The sequence below is a fragment of the Cebus imitator genome, unplaced genomic scaffold (genome assembly GCF_001604975.1).
Source record: "Cebus imitator isolate Cc_AM_T3 unplaced genomic scaffold, Cebus_imitator-1.0 Scaffold9, whole genome shotgun sequence".
Classification (NCBI taxonomy): Eukaryota; Metazoa; Chordata; class Mammalia; order Primates; family Cebidae; genus Cebus; species Cebus imitator.
In genome coordinates this window covers 4,458,888-4,485,557 of record NW_016107324.1, presented here as the reverse complement: position 1 = coordinate 4,485,557, position 26,670 = coordinate 4,458,888, and the positions used below count along the sequence as shown (strand labels likewise).

The 26,670-nt window shown below is 33.0% G+C and overlaps 1 long non-coding RNA gene across 1 annotated transcript in view; it reads right to left on the bottom strand.

Moving 5' to 3' along the window:
* LOC108315460 overlaps positions 1 to 26,670 on the bottom strand; it is a 190,636-nt gene that overhangs the window by 121,832 nt on the left and 42,134 nt on the right. The gene's annotated exons all lie outside the window — the stretch shown is intronic.

Here is a 26,670-nt window from a genome sequence, read left to right as displayed (position 1 = left end):
ACAGTTTTAACTCTTGCTAAAAATAGTGTTACTTGAATAATATAGTTCAACTCAGGATTTGAAAAAAAGAAACTCTTGGTTTCTTTCTTAACTTTAAAAAAAATATGCATATATATCATTGTCTTTTTAGTTCAGACAGACACTCAGTTTTGTTGTTATTGTTGTTTTATTTTAAAAATCAACTAAATTTGGGACTTTTAGTCCAGTGAAAAATCACACTTGTATTTTTAAAAGGATGAAATTGAATGCTTTGCAATGCACAATTTTCCCAATCTGGCAAAGAATTTTTGAAGTACATAGCACCTTCCAAATGTGTGCAAACAAGAAACTGATGCTGAAGAAATTGGATAGTAGCCGTCTTTCCCTGGAACAAAATGATATTGAATACATTTTCTATATTGCCAGATAATTGAGCTACAGTTATATTCACAGTCATTGAATACTAATAGACTACTTCTCAATACCTCCTTTACCCCTTATTTCACAATATCTAGTGAAACAATACATAGCAGTATGTATTAGATAATACATTTTTGAATAAATGAATGAATAAATAATGGATGAATAGATGATTGTCACATATACATGTGTTTTGCAGTTGCCAATTCTTCAATATTTATTGCTGACATACTTAATGTTTATGAAAATAAAACTATTACTCTTTTTAAAGTGTTTATCATAATAAACACCTTATTTATAAGCCCTTGATACAGGGCTTATAAAAGATAAATCTTTAGAAAAAATATGTAAAGATAATTAATTCGAAGAGAACGGTTTCCATGAAAGCTTCATTTTTTAAATAGCACATTGATTAGCAACTTCATTCTCTCACTTATCCAGGACTCTACCAGAGTTATTTAAGAAGTTTCCAGAATTCTAAGCAGTGATCTGTCTCTTCCCCATGGCTCTTTTCTATTACCTTACTTTTTCATTAAATATTTGCAAGAAAAGGGGAAAAAACCTCTTTAACCATCCTTCAAGAATATCAACATAATTAATTAATGCAGAATATTTCTTTTAAATAAGTGAAATTCACCTGAAAGTCTACTATAGGTTCATTGCTAATGATCCTATGTTTGAGAATATTGTAGAGTATAAACTTTCACAGTAGATTACTGTTTTCTATTACTTTGTTTTGAAAGCTAAAATTAGTAGATTTGGGTCAACTAGACACTTGATAAATGAGCTTGTTAAAGGGAATTTCTTCTCTTATAAGCAGTACAGTTCCTTAAATCATAGTGCCTCATAGTTCTAACAAACACCTTGTGGGAAATAACTCAAATTTTACAACAATATTAGCTAGTAGAAGCTAAACTGACCCCTAAAGAATCTATTTTGCTGATTTCAAGATGGACTTTCTACTAAAAGAACTCTCCCAGGAGTTTGAATATAATCTAATCACTTAACATACAGAATTTAACTTTATACATTTCTATTTATTTCCATTGGCTGGGATGATATTTTGCAATTTTACCAAAAGTTTGATAATTAATGAAATGACATTTCATTTTTTTAATTATAATTGTATCTGAGAAGCTGATTTTATAACTTTTAGGTCTAAAGACTTAATGTAGTTGAATACTTTCCACAAAGTATTTCTTTACTTAATTGGGGAGATTTATGTGTTTCTAGTAAGTTATGGCCATTCTTGATTTGTCTGTGATGGTCTTTAGTTTCATGGCTATTACACCTATTGTTACTTATCCTATATACCCCGGTTTCTTCATCAATAAGAAGATAATATAATTATCTCTCTCTCTCTTTTTTTTTTAGACAGAGTCTTGCTGGAGTGCTGCAGAGCAATCTCAGCTCAGTGCAACCTCTGCCTCCTAGATTCAAACAATTTTAGTACCTTAGCCTCCCGAGTAGCTGGGATTATGGGTGTTTGCCACCACACCTGTCTAATTTATGTATTTTTTCAGTAGAGATGGGATTTTGTCATGTTGGCCAGCTGGTCTCAAACTCCTGGCTTCAAGTGATCCTCCTGTCTCAGCCTCCCAAAGTGCTTGGATTACAGGTATGAGCCACTGCGTCCAGCCCAATTATCATTTCATTGTGTTAGTGTGTTAAACACAGTCATTCATGCTTGACACAGTGCCTGGACACATTGTTCACATAAAGTAAATAATACCATTTAACATTACAAATAAAAATTGCACGATATGCTTCAACTTGAGAGGTATTTTCATTAAGCCACATAAAGATAAAAGGGAGTTTTAAAAATATAGTATTTAAGCCAGGCATGGTGGCTCACGCCTGTAATCCCAGTACTTTGGGAAGCCAAGGTGAGCAGATCACCTGAGGTCAGGAGTTCGAGACCAGCCTACCCAATATGGTGAAACCCTGTCTCTACTAAAAATACAAAAAATTAGCCAGGCTGGTGGTAGGTGCCTGTGATCCCAGCTTCTTGGGATGCTGAGGCAGAAGAATTGCTTGAACCCGGAAGGCAGAGGTTGCAGTGAGACAAGATCCTGCCACTGCACTCCAACCTGGGTAACAAGAGCAAAACTCCAACTCAAATAATAATAATAATAACAATAATATAGTATGCATAGTACATGAGCTTCTAGACTGGACTTTAAATATTATCTTTATTTAATCTTAACCCCAACCCTTTGAGGTAGTTGCATTAGCCAGGGTAGGCTAGAAGTACCTAGCTCATCCCAGTGTCTCAGTGATTCAACATAATGCATGTTTCCTTTTCATTAACTCACGGTCTGATGCAGATCAGCAGGAAGACTATTTCACTTAGGGTAACAGGGTCTTGCTGTACAGTGGCTCTGTCATCTTCTAGGGCTTCACAGTCCTTAAATTATCTTTTTTATTACCAGGTAGTAGATAGAAGAGAGGGGGCCAGAGTAGAAGACAGTGTGGGATTCAAACCCAGGGTCAAAATCAAAACTATTCTGCATAACACTATAATTTTGCTATCTTTTAAACTGTACTATCTATTCCTCTCTGTAGCCCTACCATCTCACATTAAGCATTTGTTCATTGAATTATTATTCAACAAATATTTATAGCAAAATCTCCACCCTTGGTTCAAAGAATACATGTGAGCTGAATTTACTAATATGTGCAGTTACTGCTTACTTATAGATATTATACAGACAAACCCCCCCCCCAACCAATACTATATGTTGGCAGCTTCCTTTTTCTGAGGAAATAACAACATGGTAGGTTATTTTCTATTTCGTGCTTTTCTAATGATGCAAGCAAGAAAAAACTAGACTTTCCTAACTGAAATTGAATCCTTTAAAACAAATCATTTCTGTTCAAATTTCTCTTTTGCTAACTAGAAAAGATTTAAATGATAAGATTTCTGATGCTTAATGATAGTTATTAAATCTAAAAATGTTTTTTTTTTTCTTTAAGTGAGTGGACCTGCTGGAGTAGAGTGTTGGATATAAAGTATAGGAGAGAGATTGGACTGAAGATGTACATTTGGGATTATAAATTTATAGATTATTTATAAAACCAAGAAACCAGGTTCTCTCAGCCTACAAGAACGTTTCAAAGAAGAGGAGTGATCAGAACCCCAGAAAATGTCAAAATTTATGATGCTTATAGTAGAATGATTTATAATCCTTAATGCAATAAAATAAATGGGAAAAAAAATAAAAAAAAATAAAAAAAAATAAATTTATGATTCTATGATTCAGATAAATACCTTCTGAATTAACCCTACCTTAAGCAAATGTCAGTTTTATGAATATTTAGATTTCCCAGTTGTCTTCTCTATAGAGCCTAATGCCCTTAATTTTCTATTTCAAAATGTTTATTTAGACCCTAATTCTGTGACTTTTTTTTTTTAATGAGACAGGATCTTGCTGTGTTGCCCAGGCTGGTCTTGAACTCCTGGGCTCAAGCAATTGTCCTGCTTTGGCCTTGCAAAGTGCTGGGATTACAGGTGTGAGCCACTGCTCTTGGCCTCTGTGACATTTTAAAATTACCAAAGTAAAGTTGTGTGATTACCAAAGTTTCACTCTTACTCTTTTATTTATATTGCATGTTAGAAAACCACAAGTAATTTGGTTATCACATTACTAATAATGTTATTTTTAAACTATTGAAAGTTTATTAATTTTTAATTGTAGGTCCAACTCTGCATTTGAAAATGCATCCCCACATAGAATGTGTTTCACTGATTCAATTAACAAAGCAGAAGATTATAAAAGTAATAGACAAGAAAGTTTAATTATTAAGTTTAACATAAAAACCCTAAAATCACTGAGATGAAGCAGAGAACAATAAACAAAATGCAAGCTTTGTATGGACAGTCTCTTTTGTATAGACATTCAGGTTTTGGTTACAGTTGGTTATATACATTTCAAATTATATACCCAAATGTATGTATTTATTGGACATTTATTTTTCATTTTTTTGAGACAGAGTGTCTCTCTGTCTCGCCCAGGCTGGAATGCAGTGGCGCAATCGCAGCTCACTGCAGCCTCTACCTCCTGGATTTAAGCAATTCTCCTGTGTCAGTCTCTGAATAGCTGGGACTATAGGCATGTACTACCACACTAGGCTAATTTTGTATTTTTAGTAGAGACAGGATTTCATCATGTTGGTCAGTCCTCAAAATCCTGGCCTCCAGTGATCCACCCACCTCGGCCTCCCAAAGGGCTGGGATTACAGGCGTGAGCCACCAAGCCCAGCCTGGACATTTAATATCTCTATTTTTTATAGCATTTTTATAAAACATAAATCACACTCACAAAGGACTTAGCAGAATATTTGGGATGGAACAAGAGCAGATAAATATTAGTTGTCCTTGTTCTTATTTGTTAAGCTCTTTGCATGTACTGTCTTATTTAATACTCACGAGCCTATGAGCAGATGCTATTGTTGCTGCTACAGAACGTGAAAGGCAAGACAAGAAAAGTTTAAGAGTTTTCCCTTGTTCATACAGCTCTTATTCGTTGTGCTGGGAATTCCTTTCAAGTCTTGTGACTCAAGGTGACCCTTCTTTAGCCTATCTGTAACAACCATAATCTTTTCAGTGACTCTCTCTTTTCATACATAGACATGGTCCATTTGGGGGCAAATTTTATTCCTGGACAAAAGATAGAACTTAAAGAACAGTCATGGATGCTTACAGTTTGTGTTTTTCAGATGTGACTTTGTCTTCATAGAAAAATGAGAAAATGTCCAAGTAATGTTGGAAATAATTAAAGTATAAGGTTTACTTAGCATTGAATAAGTAGAAGGTTTAAACTGCAAATAGGGGTTGCCTGGATTCTAATAAACCATTTTTTTATGGTTTATTAGAAATAATAGGTCCCAGGTTTTAATGATCTTTCACAATAAATTTAGACCTTCTTATAATCTTATTTCAATTAATGATTTATGAAATCTTATTTCAACTAATGATTTATGAAATCATTTCCTGTTACAGTGGCCATTTCCATAAATGGCAATTTTCTGTTACCAGTATTAAAATCACAACTCTCTTAGTCTAAAGGTACTCAAATTTAACACCAGGTTGCCAGATGAACCCCTGAAATAGCACCTGGCCACCTACCTTCATTTGTAGACCAATAAAATATAGAGCCTTAAAAATGCCATCGCCTCACATGACTGCACTGAACTGTGAAACCTGGAAGAATATAGAAACCAGAACAGGCTGCTAAAATGAAGTCATCTTGCTAAAGGGACAGTTTGTAATAGAGCATTGTGCTGAAAGGTCTGCAAGCCTATAGTCTAAAGTCAGTGGGTACATTTGGGCCCAAAATAGATTCTGTATGTGACAAAAACAGCATTATTCCCCACAGTTCAGGGAACTTGATGGATGTTACTTCTCCAAACTCTGGAAAATTAAAATTGAGGCCCCATGGAAAGGTCTATTCATGCAGCATGTTCGGTTTTTTAAGGAATATAATGTGTACAGAAAGAATAACTAGCACATGCTTGCTGGGCATGAAGAGCTATCTCTGACTTTATTTTCCAAATTAAAAAAAATAATAAAAAGCCGTCTAACAGTTTATGTTCCCCTGATCATTAAAATAACCTTATCTCAGTTTAAACTCCAAATAGTATTTGATAACATATTGCTTTTGGTGCAAAGATTACAATTAGGTTAAATACTATTACCCAGAAAATCTGGGTGGAATTGTTTATCTAGAACTGGATACTATGTTGACAGATATAATAGTATGTTGAGCATTTTCAGGAGGCATAAAGGTTTCTTCTTTATGAATGTGTGCTTTATGTTCTTATGTGTAATCTATGTGATCAAAGTACAGTGCAATTTCACATTTCATTTTTTAATTGTCATGCAGAAAGACACATGTGCAAAAAAAATCTCATTCTCAAGTATTTGTCTATTCTGGATTTCCAGACACCTAAAAATCAGTCATGTTTCACGTTATTTTTTAGATTAAATAATTCTTCCTTTTTGGTAGCACAGAATTCATTTTCCTGAGTGGGAAGTATTTGCTCTGATAGTCTTTGGTTGCCATCTTAGGTAAACTAAGAATAGAAAAATGAGAACTGTGATCCCACCTTTTCCAAATCAGTTATTCCTCTGGATTGGCCTCTCTGTCTGCAGGAGGAAGGGCTTGAACTACATAGTAATAGTTAATACTTACTAAGCACTTACTATGTGGCAGGCAGCACAGCTCCACCAAGGTCCTCCTTACAGTCTCATTTTATTTTTTCTACAAAATTCATGTCCCATTCCAAAAGTCACATTTTATTGATGAGGACATTTGAGATGCAAAAATATTAAATAACTTGTATAAAATCTCACAGATAATGAAGAGTGAAGCCTGAATTGGAACCAAGGCCACTAGTCCCACAGCGCGTGCAAACCCACACCTTACTCTGCCTGTCCAAAATGTTTTTCAGTTATGAAAAAAAAAAAAAAAAACATGATTTTACATTTTGCCTTTACTATAGATTATTGTTTAAATCTTTGTTCTTGAATTAATATTATGTCTTCCCACATCCTCCTGTAGTACACTATTTAAAAATGAGCTTATAAAGATCACCTTTAACCATTAAGCGCTTGTGATGTGAAGTTAAAGACAGCTTCCTTTCCTTTTCTTTAGCTCTTCTGAAAACAAGAACTGACCTGCTTCCTAGACTTACAACTAAGCAAAGAGAAAGGAACTAACAGTTTTAAGAGAAAAAAAATGTAGTTTCTGGAAAAAAATTGTAGGAGTCAAATGGCCTATTTCCACATCTAAGCAGCAGGCTAATCAGTGAATTAACCCCTTTCTTGCAATTTGCCTAGTCCAGCACTGAGAGGTACAGAAGTCAAACATTCTGATTATTTTCAAAGCTGTATCTCATAGATGAAAATTCTAGCCAAATATATGCATGTTTGTGTGTGTAATTAATTTTATGGAATAAATTCATGTGAGGTAGATGAATAGTAATTTAGATGGCTCTAAGAATTTTGAAGTACAGGAAATCACACACTCAACTAAAAACAGTAGTTCAGTTGAAATGGAGATACTGGCCGGACCTAATTTTACTCTTAAAAAAAAAAAACCAAATGATTAATCTGAACTCTGGTCCTGAAAGGCAACATTGTCAGCTATTATCTGCTGTAAAGAGAAGTTTCAAATTTGACCAAAGTAACATATATATTTTTCTGCCACTTGCCGCCTCTTAAGGGAGAACTCAGACAATTTTATATAATGTTTAATGTGTGCTCACGATTCCATCAGCTCTCCTATGGCATCCAGCTATGTCTTCACACTCTGCTTTACTTCCTCTCATCATAGTACTTTGCAAACATCACTTCCACTTGTCACTGCTGCCTCTGCCAGGAAACTTCCTATGCTATACAGGGTACAAAGCATACTGCCTTAGAGCTCCTGTGAGAAGCAATGCTTACCTCCCATTCTTTTATGATAGCATGTTGACTCCTGGTATTCTCATTCGAGGGTACAAATCCCATTTTCTTCATTTTTAGATGCAAGCCATGAAATCTTAAACCATTATCCTTGAATAGCATAGTCCCTATTCCTTTCCAAAATACCCTTCTCTTCTGATTTTCAGTCTATACTTCGTTGACTGTAGTTTTTTTTTCAGTCTTTTGATTTTTTCCCAAGAATTCCCCTTAGTCCTTCAGCTAAATAGATGACTTATGGGTACATTAGTACACCAGACAAACACAGATAAACACAAACGTCAGCAGCAGACACAATTAATGCTTTACATATATTTGCAAAAGTGAAATTAAATCAGAAGAGGAAGCACTGATTTGGTCTGTTAAAACTTCCTTTAATTCTGCAACATTTCTGATTAGACCAAGCAACATGGAATTTAAGAATGAGATCTGGAGTTGGCTTCCAGCAGACCTTGGATTTGCATGCAGGTCCTCCCATGTACACGCTATACAGCTATACATTAGAGAATTCACCTCTCTTTGCCCTAGTTTGCTTTTCTGATAAATGGTATTAAAAATAGTGCCTATTTCATGCATGAAGATGTTGTAAAAATATTGAAAAAAAATCACAATCTATCTGGCATATAGTAATTACTCAAAAAATTATATGGATTTAAACATTATTACATATACCAAATTTTAATTTTTCAGTAAAGATATCAAAAGACAGCTCAATAATTATTAAACACTCAGTATGTGGCAAAGTTCCATGATTGATATATTCATCTAAATGGTCATTAAAAAATTATTCCTCACAACAAATCTATGAAGTAAGCATTATTATCCCAATATATACCTTTGGACATGCAACTTCCACATGGCAAATACCAAGTAGGTTCAATATCAGATTTGTTTTATTCCAAAGACAATTAACTCTTCAGTGAAGTAATCGAAGGTTTATAGTTACTGTATTAATACCAAATTTAGTTAAAAGACAAGTAAAACGAAATAAGTTTTCAGAATTCACATCCTGATGAATTAAAAAGCACTCTTCTGAACTCCCTTCTGTTTCAGAACTCATATCCCTCCCACCATTTTATCTTCTGTCTTCTCTACCAGGGGCACAATATACATGGCTTCATCTCCAGAACAGAATAACGGTCAATGTCCTTTTAAATGTCATTCTTAAAGGAAGAAAAATAAATAGCTGTCTTGCCTTTTGTATCCCCAGGAGGTTGGCTGCCCCAAGGAGGAAGCAAGATGTGTGTGCATTAGAAATAAATGAGCTTCTGGAGATAGGATCTGCTTTGTTGAGAAAACAAGTCTTGGAGAAAGACATCAGGCCTCTAGTTGAATGGAGTAGCGACCTCATCAGAAATCCCAAAGCAGAAAAGTTTGTCAGAAAAATAGCACCAGACCATGGAAGCCAGGAACGTGGAGCGAATTTCTGACTCTAAAAAAAGGCAAGAGTATTTAATAATAATAATAATAATGGAACGGTTTGTTAACTATGGGAAGAAAGTGAAATAGTGAGTTATAGCTTTATCTCCATTATACAACCAAGTATATTCCACATGGATTAATGAATTAAATGTAAAAGTTAAGTCAAACCAATAAGTCAAAAAAGAAANAAAAAAAAAAAAAAAAAAGAAAAAATACCCATGAAAATATATTGAATTACAAAACGGTCATAAAATATATTAGTTCAAAACAATGGAAAAATTCATAAAGGATAACTATTATAGAGATTTTCCCATAGAGAGTTTAAAAATTTATGTGGCTCAAAAATATCATAAATAAAACTAATAGTCAAATAAAAATTTTCATAAAACATTTGCTCACATAAGGCAAGAGTTAATAAATAGCCTTAGTGTTTTAAAGTTCCCTCAAACTAAGTACCATCTCAGAAGAAAAAAAATCAAAGTGGTAATCAAATAATAAAAATTGTAATACCAGGTCTCGATGACTTCTGCATCAGGGAAAATGAAGAAATTTCCCTCTTCCAAGAGCTACGTTCAACTAAAATTCTGGACACTATATATATTTTTAAATTCTCCCACCTAAAATAAAATTTAAAAAGGAAAGACTTTGAAATATGGAGAAAAGGCAGACAAGCCAGGGGCTTTGGTCTCAAGGAACTACATGGTGGTGGTGGGTTTCCTGGGTTTTCTTTTCCATCAGATATCTCAGACTTGGAGATGCAAAACCAGCAATCCAGAAACAACACTGGATGCAGAAAAACCTCCAATAAAAGACTGCCATCTCTAGCAAAGGAGTAGAAAAGGAGCAGACTATCAGGTAGAAAAGTTTCAGACTGTAACTGCTCTACTCCAACCATATCCAGAAAACAAAACTCAGCAAACTTGTGACCTCGTTTCCACTCACACAAACAAAACCCCAGTGGGGAGTCTAAACTACCATCCTCACAAAGCTGTAAATAGTGCCCCTAATCCTCCTACAAGAGTGGTGTCAGAGGACATCAAGAAAAGAGCCAAAACTTGCATTTCTTTAGTCAGTAACAAGATCCTACTGCAGTGTAAATGGAGACCGTATGGGAAGCTTGGACTTTCATGCTACCTGGCAGTGACAAGGCGGCCCTTCTTTTCCTCAATGGAATGGCATCAGAGGATCCTAGTGAGGAATGAGGACATTCACTACCACTCCTTAATCTTAAGGGCACCACCACCATAGTGTCGATAGAGATCATGTGAATAGGCAGCACAAATATCCATGCCCAGTAGTTATTAAGGCCCACTTCTCTCACCAGAGTCAGGTGTCAATGGAGGAGAAGTGAAGAATCTGGACTTCTGCCTTCCCTTGACTGTGATGAGCCAGCTTTCTTCCTTTCAAAGCAGTGCCTAACAAAGCAGCTGGAGGATAAAGTCTGAATAAGACCCAAAGGCTCTTAACATAATATAAATAGGACCAGGTTTCAAACAAATATTGCTTGTCATACAATAACAAGAAAAATTTCAAAGAGAATAAAAAGTAAATTCATTATATGCCTGCATTGAGAAGGCAGAGATGTTAAAATAGTCTGACAAAGATTTTAGGGCAACTATAGTAAAAAATACTTCAACAATCAATTAAAAATATGCTTGAAACAAATTTAAAAAATAGAACATTTCAGCACATAAAGATATAAAGAAAAACCATTGGACATTTTAGGACTGAAAAATGTAATAGCTTAAGTAAAAGTTTAATGGATGATATCAACAGCAGAATAGAGGAGACAGAGGAACAAATCAGGTAGCTATAAGATAGAAGAGAAATCGCATAATCTAAACAACAGAGAGGATAAAGGAAAAGAAAATGAACAGAACCTCCAAGATCTGTGGACTATAACAAAATATCTAACAAAGACCTGGAAGAAGAGAAATAGGGTAGGTCTAAAAATGTGCTCCAAGTACACATGGTCACAAAGATGAGAACAACAGCCGCTGAGGCCTGCTTGGAGGGTGAGAGTGAGAGGAGGGTGAAGGTCATAAAACTACCAGTTGGGTACCATGCTCACTACCTGGATGATGGAATATTTGTACACCAAACCCCCATAACACACGATGTACCCATGTAACAAACCTGCATATGTACACCCTGAATCTAAAATAAAAGTTGAACAAATATATAAATATATAGAAAGTAAAAATGTACGCCAAAAAGTAACATCTAAAATCTACCAATTTCATAAGAAACATAAACCTATATGAGTGAATATGAATGAACCCTAAACAGGGTAATCAAAAAGATATTCACACCAAGAATTATCAAATGATATCGAAAAGATATCATACCAAGGTATTAGTTACCTTGTAATTAAACATCTGAGAACTAGAAACAAAAAAAACTTTTCAAAGCAATCAAAGAAAAGACACTTGACCAGTAGGAGAAACACAATTAAAATGAGAGAAGATTTTCTCATCAGAAACCACAGAGGATAGATGGAAGTGACATGGTATTTTTCAGATGTCAAAAGAAAAGAGCTCTCAGTCTTGGTTGTCTAAGATTGAGTTCTCAATCTTTGGATCCTAAGCTCTCAATCTTTGGATCTTATTCAACCAAGATCCAAGAATGAATGAATGAAATCCTAGTTTGACAATTGCATTAGTCCATTTTCACATTGCTATAAAGAACTACCTGAAACTGGATAATTTATAAAGAAAAGTTTAATTGACTCACAGTTCTGCAGGCTGTAGAGGAGGTGTGGCAAGGGAGGCCTCAGTAAATTTACGATCATGGCCAAAGGCAAAGGGGAAGCAGACACATCTTCACATGGAAGAACAGGAGAGAAAGAGAGTGAAGGGGAAGGTGCCACACACTTTTAAACAAACAGATCTTGTTATAACTCTGTCACAAGACAGCACTAAGGGGATGGTGCGAACCCATTAGAAATGATGGTGATGATTCAATCACCTCCCACCAAGCCCCTCCTCCAACACTGGGGATTACAGTTCAACATGAGATTTGAGTGGGGAGACAGAGCCAGACCATATCAACTATCCTGTACCCAGAATATTCAATCCTATATCCACAGTGACAGGGAAATAATAATATTTTTAAGCTGAAGAAAAATTAAGATAATTTGTTATCCTATCCAAAAAGTATAGCTAAAGAAAATTCTCTAAACAGAAAGAAAACAAAAGAAAGATATCAGCAAAGGAAGAAAACAGAAAAAATAAGATAAATAAAATGGAATTTCCTTCTCCTTTGGGGTTTTCTCAATTATGTTTGATTATTAAATCAAAATCACAACACTGATTTTATTCTACATTTATGTAGAGATATTATTAGGATTATTATTATATAAACATGGGATGGTAAAGGGACATAAAAATGTGTAAGGATTCTATATTTCACTTAAACTGAATAAAAGGTACACCATCACCTTGTAATAAGTTTATGTATAAAAAATTGTATATTCAGGCATGCCCATTTTACTGCACTTCACTTTATGGTTCTTTGCAGATATCATGTTTTTTAAAAATTGAAGGTTTATGGCAACCCTGCATTAAGCACATCTACTGGTGCTGTTTTCTCAATAGCATGTGCTCACTTACTGTCTTTGTATCAGAATTTTTTAGCAACAAAGTGTTTTTTAACTGAGGTATATACATTTTTTAGACATATGCTATTGCACACTTCATAGACTACAGTATGATATAAATATAACTTTTACATGTTCTGGGAAGCCAAAAATGTGTGTAACTCACTTTATTACCATATTTGCTTTATTGTGGTGGTCTAGAACTCAACCTGCAATGTCTCTGGATATGTCTGTATAATGTAATACCTATAGTGAAAAATGTTATAAGAAAAATACATTTACAACACTATAGGTAAATCAAAATGAAATTATAGTGACCAGCCTGGCCAACATGATGAAACCTGCCTCCACTAAAAATACTAAAATTTGCTGGGCATGCTAGCACATGCCTGTGATCCAAGCTACTCGGGAGACTGAGGCAGAATTGCTTGAATCTAGAAGGCTGAGGCTGGAATGAGCCGAGATCACACCACTGCACTCCAGCCTGGGTGACAGAGCAAGATTCTATCTCAAAAAAAAAAAAAGGAATTATAAAAAATGTTCAATTAGCCCACAGCAGGATAGGAAAAAAGGATATGAAAAGGAAAAGCAAGGAGAAGAAAAAATAAAGCCTAAATAAAATGGCAGATTTAAATACTAGCACATCAATAACTAATTAAATACAGATGTTCTAAAATCACTAATTAAGAGACTGGCAAATGGATTTTAAAGCTGTGACAATTATAGAATATTAAAAACTCTCTTCAAATATAATGATACAGGCAGGCTAAAATTAAAAGAATGATAGAAAAATATATAATTAAGTCATGAATCACACAAAAATAGAATGACTACATTAATTCCAGTAAAGCAGGTTTTGTAGAAAGAAATTACCAGGAAGAGAGTGGAATACTGTACAATGACAAAAGTGTCAATCCACCCCAAAGACATAGCAATGGTAGATGGAGCATGTGACAAATAATGTAATCGAAAATGTGTGAAGCCTAAACTGAGATAAACAAAAGGAGGCACAGACATATCCACAATAATGGATAGAGACTTCATACTTCTCTCAACAACTGATAGAAAAACTCGACATAAAATCCACATAGAGATAAGAACTCACCAATACTATCAACCAAAGAATCTAATCAGCATTTATAAAACATTCCACCCAACATCAGCAGAATACACATTATATTCAAGTATCCATGGAACATATATGAAAATAAGCCATATTCTGTGCCATAAGACAGACCTCACAAACAGAAAAGATTTGATATCATACAGAGAGTGTCTTCCAAACATAATGGTATCAAACTAGAAAGCAGTAACAGAAATAAAACAAAAATGTATCTTAACACTTGGCAACCAGACAACATATTGCTAAATAATTCATGAGTCAAAAAAGGAATTACCAAGAGAAAAAAAAAATTGAATTGAATGAAAGTTAAAACATGTCAAAATGTGTGGAACATGGTGAAAGCAGTGCTGAGAGGAAAATTACAGCACTAAGTGCATGCATAAAAAAGAGTTTGAAAAGCCTCAAACACTAACGTGAGCTTTCACCTCAAAAACCTAGTAAGTGAATAAAAAATAAACCCAAAACATTATAAGTCACTATGAAATTGCAAATTAAAACAGCAATGAAATACCAATATGCAAGCATTAGAATGAAGAAAAATCCAAAAACTGACAATAGCAAATGCTGTTAAGGATGTGAAACAATAGGAACTCTCACTCATTGCCACAGTAATGCAAAATTGTATAGCTAATTTGGGAGATCATTTGGCAGTTCATATGAAACTAAACATAGTCTTATGACATAATCCAGCAATTGCATATCTAGGTATTTACCCTGTTGAGTTGAAAACTTATGTCCACACAAAAACTTGTGTATGAATGTTTATATCAGTTTTATTCTTAATCACCAGAACCTGAAAACTAAACAAAATATTTTCACTAGGTGAATAAACTCTGGTACGTCCATACAATGGAATATAATTGCAGACAATATTAATGGACTATATAATAAACACTATATAAAAAGTAATGAACTATATATCCATGAAAACACATAAAGGAATATTATGTACATATTGCTAAGTTTAAAAAGCCAGTATGAAATGAAAAGTCTACATATTATATAATTCCAACTTCACGACAATCTGGAAAAAAGCAAAACTTTGGAGACCTTAAAAAGATCTGTGATTGCTGGAAGTTGAAGTGAGGTGGCAGGGAGGACAGCAGAAATAAAAAGATGGAACATACAAGATTTTTAGGATGATGACACTGTGCTGTGTGGTGGATATAAGGCATGCATTAATCAAAACCTACAGAAGTGTACCACCCCAAAAAGTAAACTTTAATGTAAACTACAGACTCTACTTAATAATAATGTAAAAATATTGGCTCATTGATTGTAACAAATGTATCATTCTATGCTACGCAAAATGTTAATACGGGAAATTACGTGGGAGTTCGGGAGTATTATCTGTACAATATTTTTGCTCCAAAACGTTGAGGTAGATATGTACCTAATTTGTTGAGAGGTTTTATCATGAAGGGATGTAGAATTTTGTCAAATGCTTTTTCTGGTTTATTGAGAAGGTCATATGATTTTTACTCTTCTATTAACACGTTACATTTATGGTTTGCATACATTAAACCATTTTTGCATCCTTGGGATCAATCTTAATTGATCATGGTGAATAATCTTTTTAATGTGCTATTGACTTTTGTTTGTTGGTGTTATATTGAGAATTTTTGCATCTACACTTGTTAGCAATATTAGCCTGTTTTTTCTTTTTTCTTAAAAGCTTTTTCCTCTAAAATTTGGAGCAAGACAATGATGCCCATTTTCACAACTTCTTGGCATAGTAGTGAAAGTCCTTTCTAGAACAATTAGGTAAAAGAAAGCAAAAAGAAACATCCAAATAGGAAAGGAGAAAGTCAAATTGTTCCTGTTTGCAGATTACACGATCTTACACATAGAAAACTCTAAGGACGCCACCAAAAAACCGGTAGAACTAATAAACATATACAGTAAAGATTAATATTAAAAAATCAGCGGTGTTTTCATACACCAATAGTGGACTATTTGAGAAAGAAATGAAGAAAGTAATTCCATTTACAGTTGCTTCAAATAAATAACTATGAATAAATCTAACCAGGAGGTATTTTACCTCTACAATGAAAACTATAAAGCTGATTAAATGTGTTGAAGGAATACAAATTAATGGAAAAATATTTCATGGTCATGGATTGGAAGGATTAATATTATTAAATGTCCATACTATTTAAGACAATCTATAGATCCAATTTGGTCTTTAGCAAATATTCCTATGTCATCCTTCACAGAAATAAAATAGAACAATCCTAAAATTTATATGAAATAACAAAAGACCCAAAATAGCCAAATCAATCTTGAGCCAAAAGAACAAAGCTGTAGGCATCACACTACCTGATTTCAAAATCAAATCTATAGTAACCAAAACAGCATGGTATTGGCATAAAAACACAGACACAGATCCATGGTACAAATTAGAAAGCTCAGAAATAAATCCATGCATATATAACCAATTGATTTTCAATAAAGTTGCCAATAAAACACAATGGGAAAATAAATGGTGCTGGGAAAACTGGATATCCACATTCAAAAGAATGAAACGACCCAATCTCTCAACATATGCAAAAATCTACTCAAAATAAAGCCTTAAATATAAGGCTCAAAACTATAAAATTAATACAAAAAAGTGGGGCAACACTACATGATATCAGTCTGGACAGGGATTTTTTAGACAAGACCTCAAAAGAAGGAACAACAAAAACAGAAATAAACAAATATAACAACATCTAACTAAAAAAGTTCTGCACAGCAAATGAAAAAATCAACAGAGTGAAGAAAAACCCATAGAATGAGAGAAAATATTTACATATTATATACCTCACAAAGAGTTAACATCCAGAATTTGTAAGAACTGAACTCAATGACAAAAACAACTAATTCAATTTAAAAGTAGACAACCTGTTCAGATATTTCTTCAAAGAGGACATACAAATGGCCAACAACTTTATAAAAACATGCTCAACATCACTAACCATCAGGAAAATGCAAATCAAAACCACAATGTGATATCACCTTACCCCAGTTAAAATGACTATTATCAAAAAGAAAAATAACAATGCTTGTGAGGATATGGAAAAATGGGAACCCTTATATATTGTTAGTGGGAATGTAAATTAATAGAGCTATTACGGAAAACAGTAGGACATTCCTCAAAAAATTGAAAACAGATCTACCATATCACCCAGCAATCCCATTACTGGGTATATATCCAAAAGAAATATAACGAGCATATCAAAAAGAGATCTTATGTTTATTGTGGGACTATTCACCATATGCAAGATGTGGTATCAAACTAAAAACCCACTAGTTAATAAATGGGTAAAGAAAGAAAATGTGGTATATATATGCAATGGAATATTAACCATACAAAAGAATGAAATTGTGTCATTGTGACAACATGGATAAGCCTGAAGGACATTATGTTAAGTAAATTAAGCCAGGCACAGAAAGACAAATACCACATGATCCCACTCATATGTGATACCTAAAAAAATTGATCTCAAAAAGTTCGGAGTAGAATAGTTATCAAAGAGTGGGTAGAACACAAGGAAAGGGGAGATGGGGAGAGGTTGGTCATTGGGTATAATGTTACAGCTAGATAGGAAGAATACGTTCCATTACTTTATAGCACAACAGGGTGACTATAATTAACAATAATGCATTGTATATTTCAAATAGCTAGAGGAGAGGTTTTTGAATGTTCTTATAACAATGAAGTAGGCCAGGTGCAGTAGCTAATACCTGTAATCCTAGCATTTTGAGAGGCTCGGGGTTTGCTTAAGGCAGAGAAGATCTGTCTGGGCCAAATAGCAAGCCCCCATCTTGGGTTTGTTGGCATGCATCTGGAGTCCCAACTACTCAGGAGGCTGAGGTGGGAAGATCCCTTGAGCCAGGAAGGTTGAGGCTGCAATGAGCTATGATCATGCTGCTGCACCCACCCTGGGCAACAGAGGTAGACCCTATCCCAGAAACAAACAAACAAATAAACAAACAGTACATATTTAAAGTGATGGACATGCTAATTACCATGATTTGATCATTACACAATGTATACATACGGCAACATCACATTGCACCACATGTAAATATGTGCAATTATTTTTTGTCAATAAAAAGAATAAAGATGTGTTGTCAAAAACATGTACAAATAAATAAAAATATAATCGACTAAGTTAAAAAGACTAAAATTAAAATTCAACATACATTCTTAATTAAAAGCTCAAAAAATAAAATACAGGACAATTTTCTTACCTTGATACAAAGTATCAACTGAAAACCAGCATGGCACATGGATACCTATGTAACAAACCAGCATGCTCTGCACACATACCCCAGAACTTAAATTATATATATATATATATATATATATATATATATATATATATATATATATACACATACACACACACACATAAATAAATAAAAATAAAAAAAAGAGAATGTATCCTTTACCTGGGAGCAATTCTATTTTCAGTCATTAAGCCAGCATTTTTGCGTTCTCTCCAGTATATGTACAGATTTTTAATGGAAATATTCTGGAGCAGTATACCAAAATGTTAACATAAGACTTTTGTGAGTGTGAAGAATCTCTTAACTCTTTTTATTTTTATATTTATATTTTATATTATACATCTTTCTATGATAAATTTTAACTATATACATATAAGAAAAAATAATTATAAGACAGGAAGTCTAAACGATGGTATTTCTTTTATTTAAAATCTGAAAGTAAAAATTTCAGGCATTTATAAATGCTTGAATTTTCAAATATATGTTACATATACCATCCTTTAGGAGTCCACCTGAGATAATCATTTTTCTAAAATTTATGATCTCGTCTCTCCTTTAAATCAAATCAGTAAAAGCTACAAAATTCAGTTCTCCTGCATGCTTTTTTTATTTTGGCAATTATTTCATTGTGTTAACTAGTACTTATTGATCTCTTGATGTATTTGAAACTCTAGTGGTGGGCCACCACAGAGTGGTACAGATACCCAATGGCATCAGATAATGGTAAGAGGTATAAAAATAAAGGATACATTAACATTTTAAAACTATGTTTATTGCTGTCCTTTTTTAAACAATAATTTAAACTTTTATTTTAGATTCAGGGTGTACATATGCAGGTTTGCTACATGGGTATACCCTGTGATACTGTGGCTTGGGGCACAAATGATCCCATCACCCAAGAAGTGAGCATCATACCCAACAGGTAGTTTTTCAGCTGTTGCCCCTGTCCCTCTCCCCTTTCTCTAGTAGCTCCCACTGACTATTTTTCCCATCTTTATATCCATGTATACCCAGTGCTTAGCTCCCACTTATATGTGAGATGTGGTGTCTGCTTTTCTGTTCCTGCATTAATTTGCTCAGGATAATGGCCTCCAGCTGCGTCCATGTTGCTGCAAAGGACATGATTTCATTCTCATTATGGCTGCATTGTATTCCATGGTGTATATGAACACATTTTCTTTAAAATAGTGGTATTTCTTCAACTTCTGGTTAAATTATATTGCATTCAAGATGACATAAATTTGTAGTAATTTAGGTATAGTAGCAAAGCTATGCTTGACCAGATTCTAAAAAAAGTCGATTTATTTTATCAATTACAGTTAAAAAATATTTGTGATCTGAAATAATAAAAATCACTCAGTCAGTAAAAACTAGCAAGAAATATTGAAGCATCTGAGTATCTGCCTATAGCACTCTGAAAATCGTGAACTACACCAAATATAAACCACTAAATGTAAGCTTCTCTTTGCCTCCCTACACATACACTTTAATAAAGTTTTCAAGTTAGCAACAAACCTACTGTCTCCATCCACTCCTCCAGATTAGTGCCTTTCTGTCTTTCATCCATTTTAAAACTAAACTTAAATGGAAAACTAATACTTGAGGTAGACTGAAACGGGTTGTTTATGGTATTCTAGAAAACCTAGCTCCCAGTGAGATGTAGTAAGAACAAGAAAGCATTGTCTGCTGAGGAATAGTTTACAATGAACCACACAGTTATACCAACTATCTAATATTGCACTGGTAGATTCTCCAGCAATGGAAAGGTGAATTCTTGCAGTGCTCCCAAGTATAATGAAGGAAGCTAGTGGCAATCCACATATCTATGTGCCTGCAAACTTATCTGGCTAGCTACGTTTATTTCATTGTGTGCCAGTATTAGTCAGAATTCAATTAGGGAATTAGAAGAACTAGGAGATAACGATAGGTAGAGATAGACAGATAGCTGATAGGTAGGCAGATGGAAAATAGACAAGTTACAAGGATTTACATGATTGTGGGAGGTGATCAAACAATCTATGAGAAAGTTTTCTGCACAACTATTGCTGGAGCTTGATGGCCACGGGGCAGGCAGAACAGCAGGGAGGAGGAACACAATTGGAGTAGACCAAACCAAGCACAAGCTAGAGCCTCATGAGTATATACTGAGACCGGTGTTAGTTCTTGTTGCCCCTGACCAGGGTGAGATAATGCAGAAGCCAGCACCCTTTGCCCTGGAGCTAACTAAGCACACATACCTGGCCAGACATTGCCTTACACTAATGAAGTGAGTTAGCAAGTAAGCCTCATTGGTGAGCTCCTACCATTTCCTAGTTACTCATTATATAAAATTTTCCCTGTTGAAGTTACCAGTGTGATCTCTGTCTCCTTACCGGACCCTGACTGATTTACGTGGTCTCTTTATTTCAAAGGTTAGATAAAAATTTTTTTAAAAAAATTCTTTCTGCAGATAAATAGCTAACTAACTGTGTGTATGAATTTCTACAACATAAGCCAGAATTCTGCAACATGAAAGAACAACAGAAATTCACTGAATGATAGAAGGTTGGGTGGGGGGGGCTCATTTGTGTTATTGATGTAATCTAGTAAACAGAAAAATAAATTTAAAAATAAGACAAGAGAGAAACACATTATTCATATGAAAAAATATCATGGCATAAAAATGAACAAAAAAGAGGGTAGGGTCTAAAATTAGTAGGTAGAGCTAAAAAGGCTGTAGGCTTAAAAGAAAATGTAGCAAACTGAATATGAGTAGAAACAGGCGGAAAATAGGAGGAATTTGGGCAATATTATTTTTTTAAATGCCAAGGTTTATAAGTGAAAGGAGAAGAATTAAAATGTGTTATATGCAGTCTAAATTGACTCTGAAAAAAATCGTGTTCACTGACATAATTGAGAAGTTCTTGCCAAATGCAGGGAAAAGAACAATAACGTGTAAAATAATAATGATCACAGAAGATCAAAGATTAAATATAAAGCGACTCTATTTCTAATGAAACAAATAATCAGAGATATGTTAGAAGTTTTTTGAGCTAAAAATGATAAAGTCTATAGTGCTCTAGCAAAGAATAATTATGAAAGAGTAAAAAATAGACTTGTCTAGTTCCAAGGTGCCAGATGAATACAAAGTGATGTTGTCAGTGATTTGAAGAGAAACATTTTATAATCCAAGAATCCTGAATTCAGAGAAGTTATTACTCGTGGAAAAATCTTAGCAGTGCAAGCACTTAGAAATATAAAACGCATTTACCCTTTCTTATTAAAAAAGCACTCAAAGATATACTATAGCTAACTGAAAGAGAAATTATAATTAAAACCCAGAAAGAGGGGAAGGACAATATGAAATGACTGATTATTAGAATTGGGAACAAAAGCATAGCTTTTCAAATAGTTAAAAGTTTCAATATAAATTTGAAAATAAACTACCCACAAAAAATAAATTTGGGAAAATGTTATTCTTATCACTTTCTTCCTCCTCATTAGTGTTCAATGAGCATATTTAGGAAATGGAAATAGGGGGAGATAAAGAAAGTAAAGCAAGCTGAGCTAAATGATTTCTCGTATCCAGAGCAGATTTAAAACACAGGTATTTTCACTTTAATAATTAGATAAAGATAAGTCCAAGTGTGTTTTTGAAAATGTAGTGGTAAAAATCTAAAAGTTAAAAATAAAATGTCTTATATTCAAATCATCACCAACGGTAAAGGCAAACAAAACACAGTCATCATAGCAAGAGAGAGAGAAAAAAATAAATTAGCAAAGAACATGGTAAAATAACAGAAATAAAAACACAAGTACATCTGCTACAACATTAAATGTCGTCTGATGTTACAACATTAAATTGTCGAAATGCCTCCATAAAAGGCAAAGAAAGCTGGATTTGTTTTTTAAAATTCTAGTGTATGCATCTTAGGAAAGACACATAAAATAAAATAAAAATAGTTAAAGGAAAAATATTGAGAACTACATACCTTACATGTTTTTCAAAATTGGTAATATCTCACAATAAAATAATTTGAGAATAACAAAATTAATATATAGATATAATTTTTAATGCTTTTGAAATAGACTGTGGAGTAAAACTAAGAAAGAGCAAAATTAAAAATAATAAGTAAATTTAAAATGTTTAATACTTCTAAGTAAAAATGCTTTAAGTTAAAATGATGCTAACAATTTTAAAGATACAAATAATGTGAAAAATATGAAGAATATAATTTATTTAAATAGGATCAAAAGAAAAAGGAAAATCTGAATAATTTGAAATATAATTTTTTTAAATTTAGAATAACATATGTAGAAAAGATCTAGGATATTTAATGGGTGTTTCTTTTTAAATCTTACACTAGAAATATATGTTATTTTTTAAAATTTAAAATATAAAAATGTTTTAAAATGTCTCTTGACAGAAAGTTATAAGCCCTTCTTATGTATAAATTTGAATTAAAAAATGTTTGGTAATCGTTTTTAAAATTTATATAAAAGAGTAAATCATGTAAAATAACCATGTTTTCTTTAAAAATACAGTGTCAGTGTGATATTAGAAGACATTTATTTACTAAATTATTTCAATGGAAATTTCAACAAGAGCTAGTTTTAAATATTGATCTGCCAAATTTAATTGCTGTAAACTTCAGCAATTACTTAGCCACTGTGATTTTCTTATTGACATTTGTAAAATGGGAATGCTATTTTATATCTTTCTTTTTATGGTAAAATTTAAAAATATTATAGTATGCAAAAGATCTATCAAATATTCAGTACAGGATAACACAACAAATAGTTGCTGTGTTATATATTAGACAAAAATCATCTCAATGTGTTATAAAAATTAGCCAACAAAATGAAAATATGCCCTCCAACCAACTTAAACAACTCAAGATTTATATCAAAAGGATATTTTATTAATGTAAAAAATATGAAATTTACCCTGACAGTTATCATCAGCAAATTTAGGGCACTAGATTCCAAACTTCAAAATTCAGATCAAAATTTAGATGCACACAAAGCCATTGTTACTAACTTTATTTTGAAGACAGACACACTTCTCAGAGAGGCAATTACTGGTTTTTAGGGACTAAATCTATATATACTTACACTGAATTTTATTCATTTTTCTCACTGTTTGGGATAGATGTATATTACAATTAATAAGACTGCAGGCAGTACCAGAAACTACTGAGGTCAGAGAATAGGGTTGTCTTGTATTTATTTCTTCATAAAAAATTATGATTTCTAGAATACATATTTATTTAGATATTCAAGTACTAATATGTAAATGATGATAATGTAAATGTTAAATACATTAAACATTTATATATAATATTCTTATATAAATAATGCATGTTATTAAAATGAAAACTATGTATGAGTATTTAGAATAAGAAAATGGAAATACCTAACTTACCAACTCTATATAGAAAGAATTTCAGCAGAAAATACAAACACTATTGAAAACAATCACATGACTATCTTAACTTGAAAAACATAATAACCGAATTTAGAATTCACTGAAATTGATTAGCAGTTGTTTAGACATAGCTAAAAAGAGTATGAATGAATAGAAAAAAATATTAAATAAATAATCCAGACAAGTTTACAATGGAAAATTTAAAAAGGATAATAGAAAAAAGTGCATAAAAAACAAAGAGGGTGTTATAAAAAGTCTAAAAATATGGGCAGTTGTACTCTTAGAAGGAGAGCAAGAATGAAATAGAAGAAATATTTAGTGATGAAGTAATCAAATTCCAGATTCAAAAAGGACTACATATTCTGATGAGGATTTCTCTAACATGGCAGGAGGAAAGCACACCAAATCATAATGAAGTAAACAAAACAAAAAATAAAAGACAAAGAAAAACCCTAAAATCCACCTGAGAAAAATAGTGTAATCTCTTCAAAGAAAGAGTGTAGTCTCTTCAAAGGAGGAACAAAGACAGGTGAAAATAGCAACAAATAGAAATCAGAAGATAGCAGTATATTCAAAGTCCTAAAAGAGAATAACTTCTAAATGAGAATTTTATAGCCAATGAAACGCATTTCATAAATGAAGTTAAAAATATTTTTAGACAAACATAAATAGAAAATTCATTACCATAAACTTACTCTAAAAGAAATATTGAAACATGTTCTTTAGTCAAAAGAAGTGATTCCATCTGGATTTATCAGGAAATCAGGAGTCACTGGAGTTATAATATAAACTACTTTATTGGTGATTTTATAAATTTTTTCTTATATTTAACAGTTTTTGCTTTAATGCCATAATAGAGCATAAAGACACATGGCTGTTTTGTACTCTTGCTAAATTTCATCTTCTAACACTTAGATGCTTAATCCAATTAAATGCTTTTTCACTTAGAATAGTATTTGATAAGTTATTGCTATAACTGCTTCGAGTATTTATATAGTTCATTTTTGTTCATTCTTTTACGGGTGCTTTGTGATGTGTCTCTAGTAAAAATAATGTAGTTGACTTTTTAAATTACATATTAAAAATTATGCCTTTTATGTATTTAATCCATTCAATTTATTGTGCTTTCTGATACGTTTGATTTGTTTGTCATCTTACTGCATGCTTTCTAGTTATTATATACATTTTTCATTTTTCTATGGTAGTTAATTGGCCAATTTATTTTATTACTTTTATAATCTTGTGGGTTAAAAACTATATATACTTTTTTAAAGATTCTACCCATACTTCTTTACAAATACATTTATCCTTTCATATCAAGGATTACACTATATCTACATTCTTCTCTATTGAAACAAGACATTTGGCATCTTATTTCCTACCTTCCCTGACATACTTCATTGAAATCATGTTGACATTTAGCACCAGACTGATTTTATTTGTTGGTATTTTCATAATATTTCTACCTTTTGGAGAATCTTTTTTTACACTATATTAAATTTCAGTTACAATAGCAAAAATTATTTTTCTATCTGTAATTCTTTTACTCTCCTTTTTTTATGTTACATCTCCTTCTTTCTTTTGTTCAGAGACAGTGAATATGTATTTTTTTAAATGCCAGTACATATTAAATAGTAATTCTATGCATATGTATTGGTTTCCCTTAGCACTTCAGAATGTGTTTTCTTTCTCTCCCTGTATTGTAAGTTTCCTGGAAGCAGTCTGATGAGAGTTTCAGTCTCATTCCCTAGCAAGGGGCTAGCTGTTTGTGTATTCCCTTAATTTTCATACCTTGGAAATTTCTGGAGGTCTGCTTAGCATTCTATGTGAAGGTGTGAGCTTTCATAATATCAACACAATATTTTATATGTTGCCTTAATTGTTTATTTCCTCTTATCTCTTTCTAGCCTTGTCTGAAGTCCCTACTACGTAGGTAGATAATAGATATAGCTTTCCCATAACCAGTATTTAATAATCTTACTTCTCTCTGGTACTTTACCTATGATATTTTGCTCTACCTTCTGGGAGATATCCTTTTCCATATGTTTCTAACTAAGTCATCAACCATAACCTATTATCCTTAGGCCTTCTTGTTATATTTTTAAATTGTGACCATCATATTTTAATTTCTAATACATATTTTGTAGTCACTGATTACTCTTTTTCATAGCAGTCAGTTTGTATTTTGTGGATGTAAAATCCTTCAGTTTTTCCTGGAAGTATAAATTAGATGTTTTCATTCTTTATCTTCTACTTTTTTTTTTTTCTCTTACTATTATCTCTGTTTCTTCTTGGGTCATTGCTCTAATTTCAACTTTATTCTTTTTCATAGTTTGCCCAGAAGCATCTCTGGCTGTTTTACTTCTCTGCTTTCCAGGGTGGGCCCTCTTTTCTTGGACCTTCTGACAATTACCCCATATTTAGTTACTCTTCTAGAGACCTCTGTGGAATTGTTGTCTCCAAGGTCAGCATTTTTCTGGAGCTTTGATTGAAAGCACTGATCTCACCTCTGCAATGGGTCCTTCTCCCTCTCTCTTCCCACTAGCTCTCACCTCACACTTTTCTTGCTCATTGCCTTCTGTCTTTCAGGAATGTCTCAGTATTTCTGACCCATTGATGATATTATAATTTTCCTACTCTGCCACTATTATGAATACAGTTCTTAATAATTAATTTTTATCTTTACTTTTAAACGGGATTTTGGTAGTGAGTGATGAGAAGTAAAAGCACGAGAATTGCATTAGCCAAACTGTACCAAAATATTTGGATTGCTTTTTTTTTCCAGAAAAGTCTTATTTACATATCACGTTCAGAATAATATATGTAAAACTGAAGTACATTTGCTGCATTTTCTGGAAGAGAATGCATTTTTTCTTCTGGTTAGTCTTCGGGATCTAAGAAAGAAATCTAGATATATAGGATGTACATATTCAAATTTACCTTCAGGGTCAAGACAACATTTTTTTTTTTTTTTTTTTTTT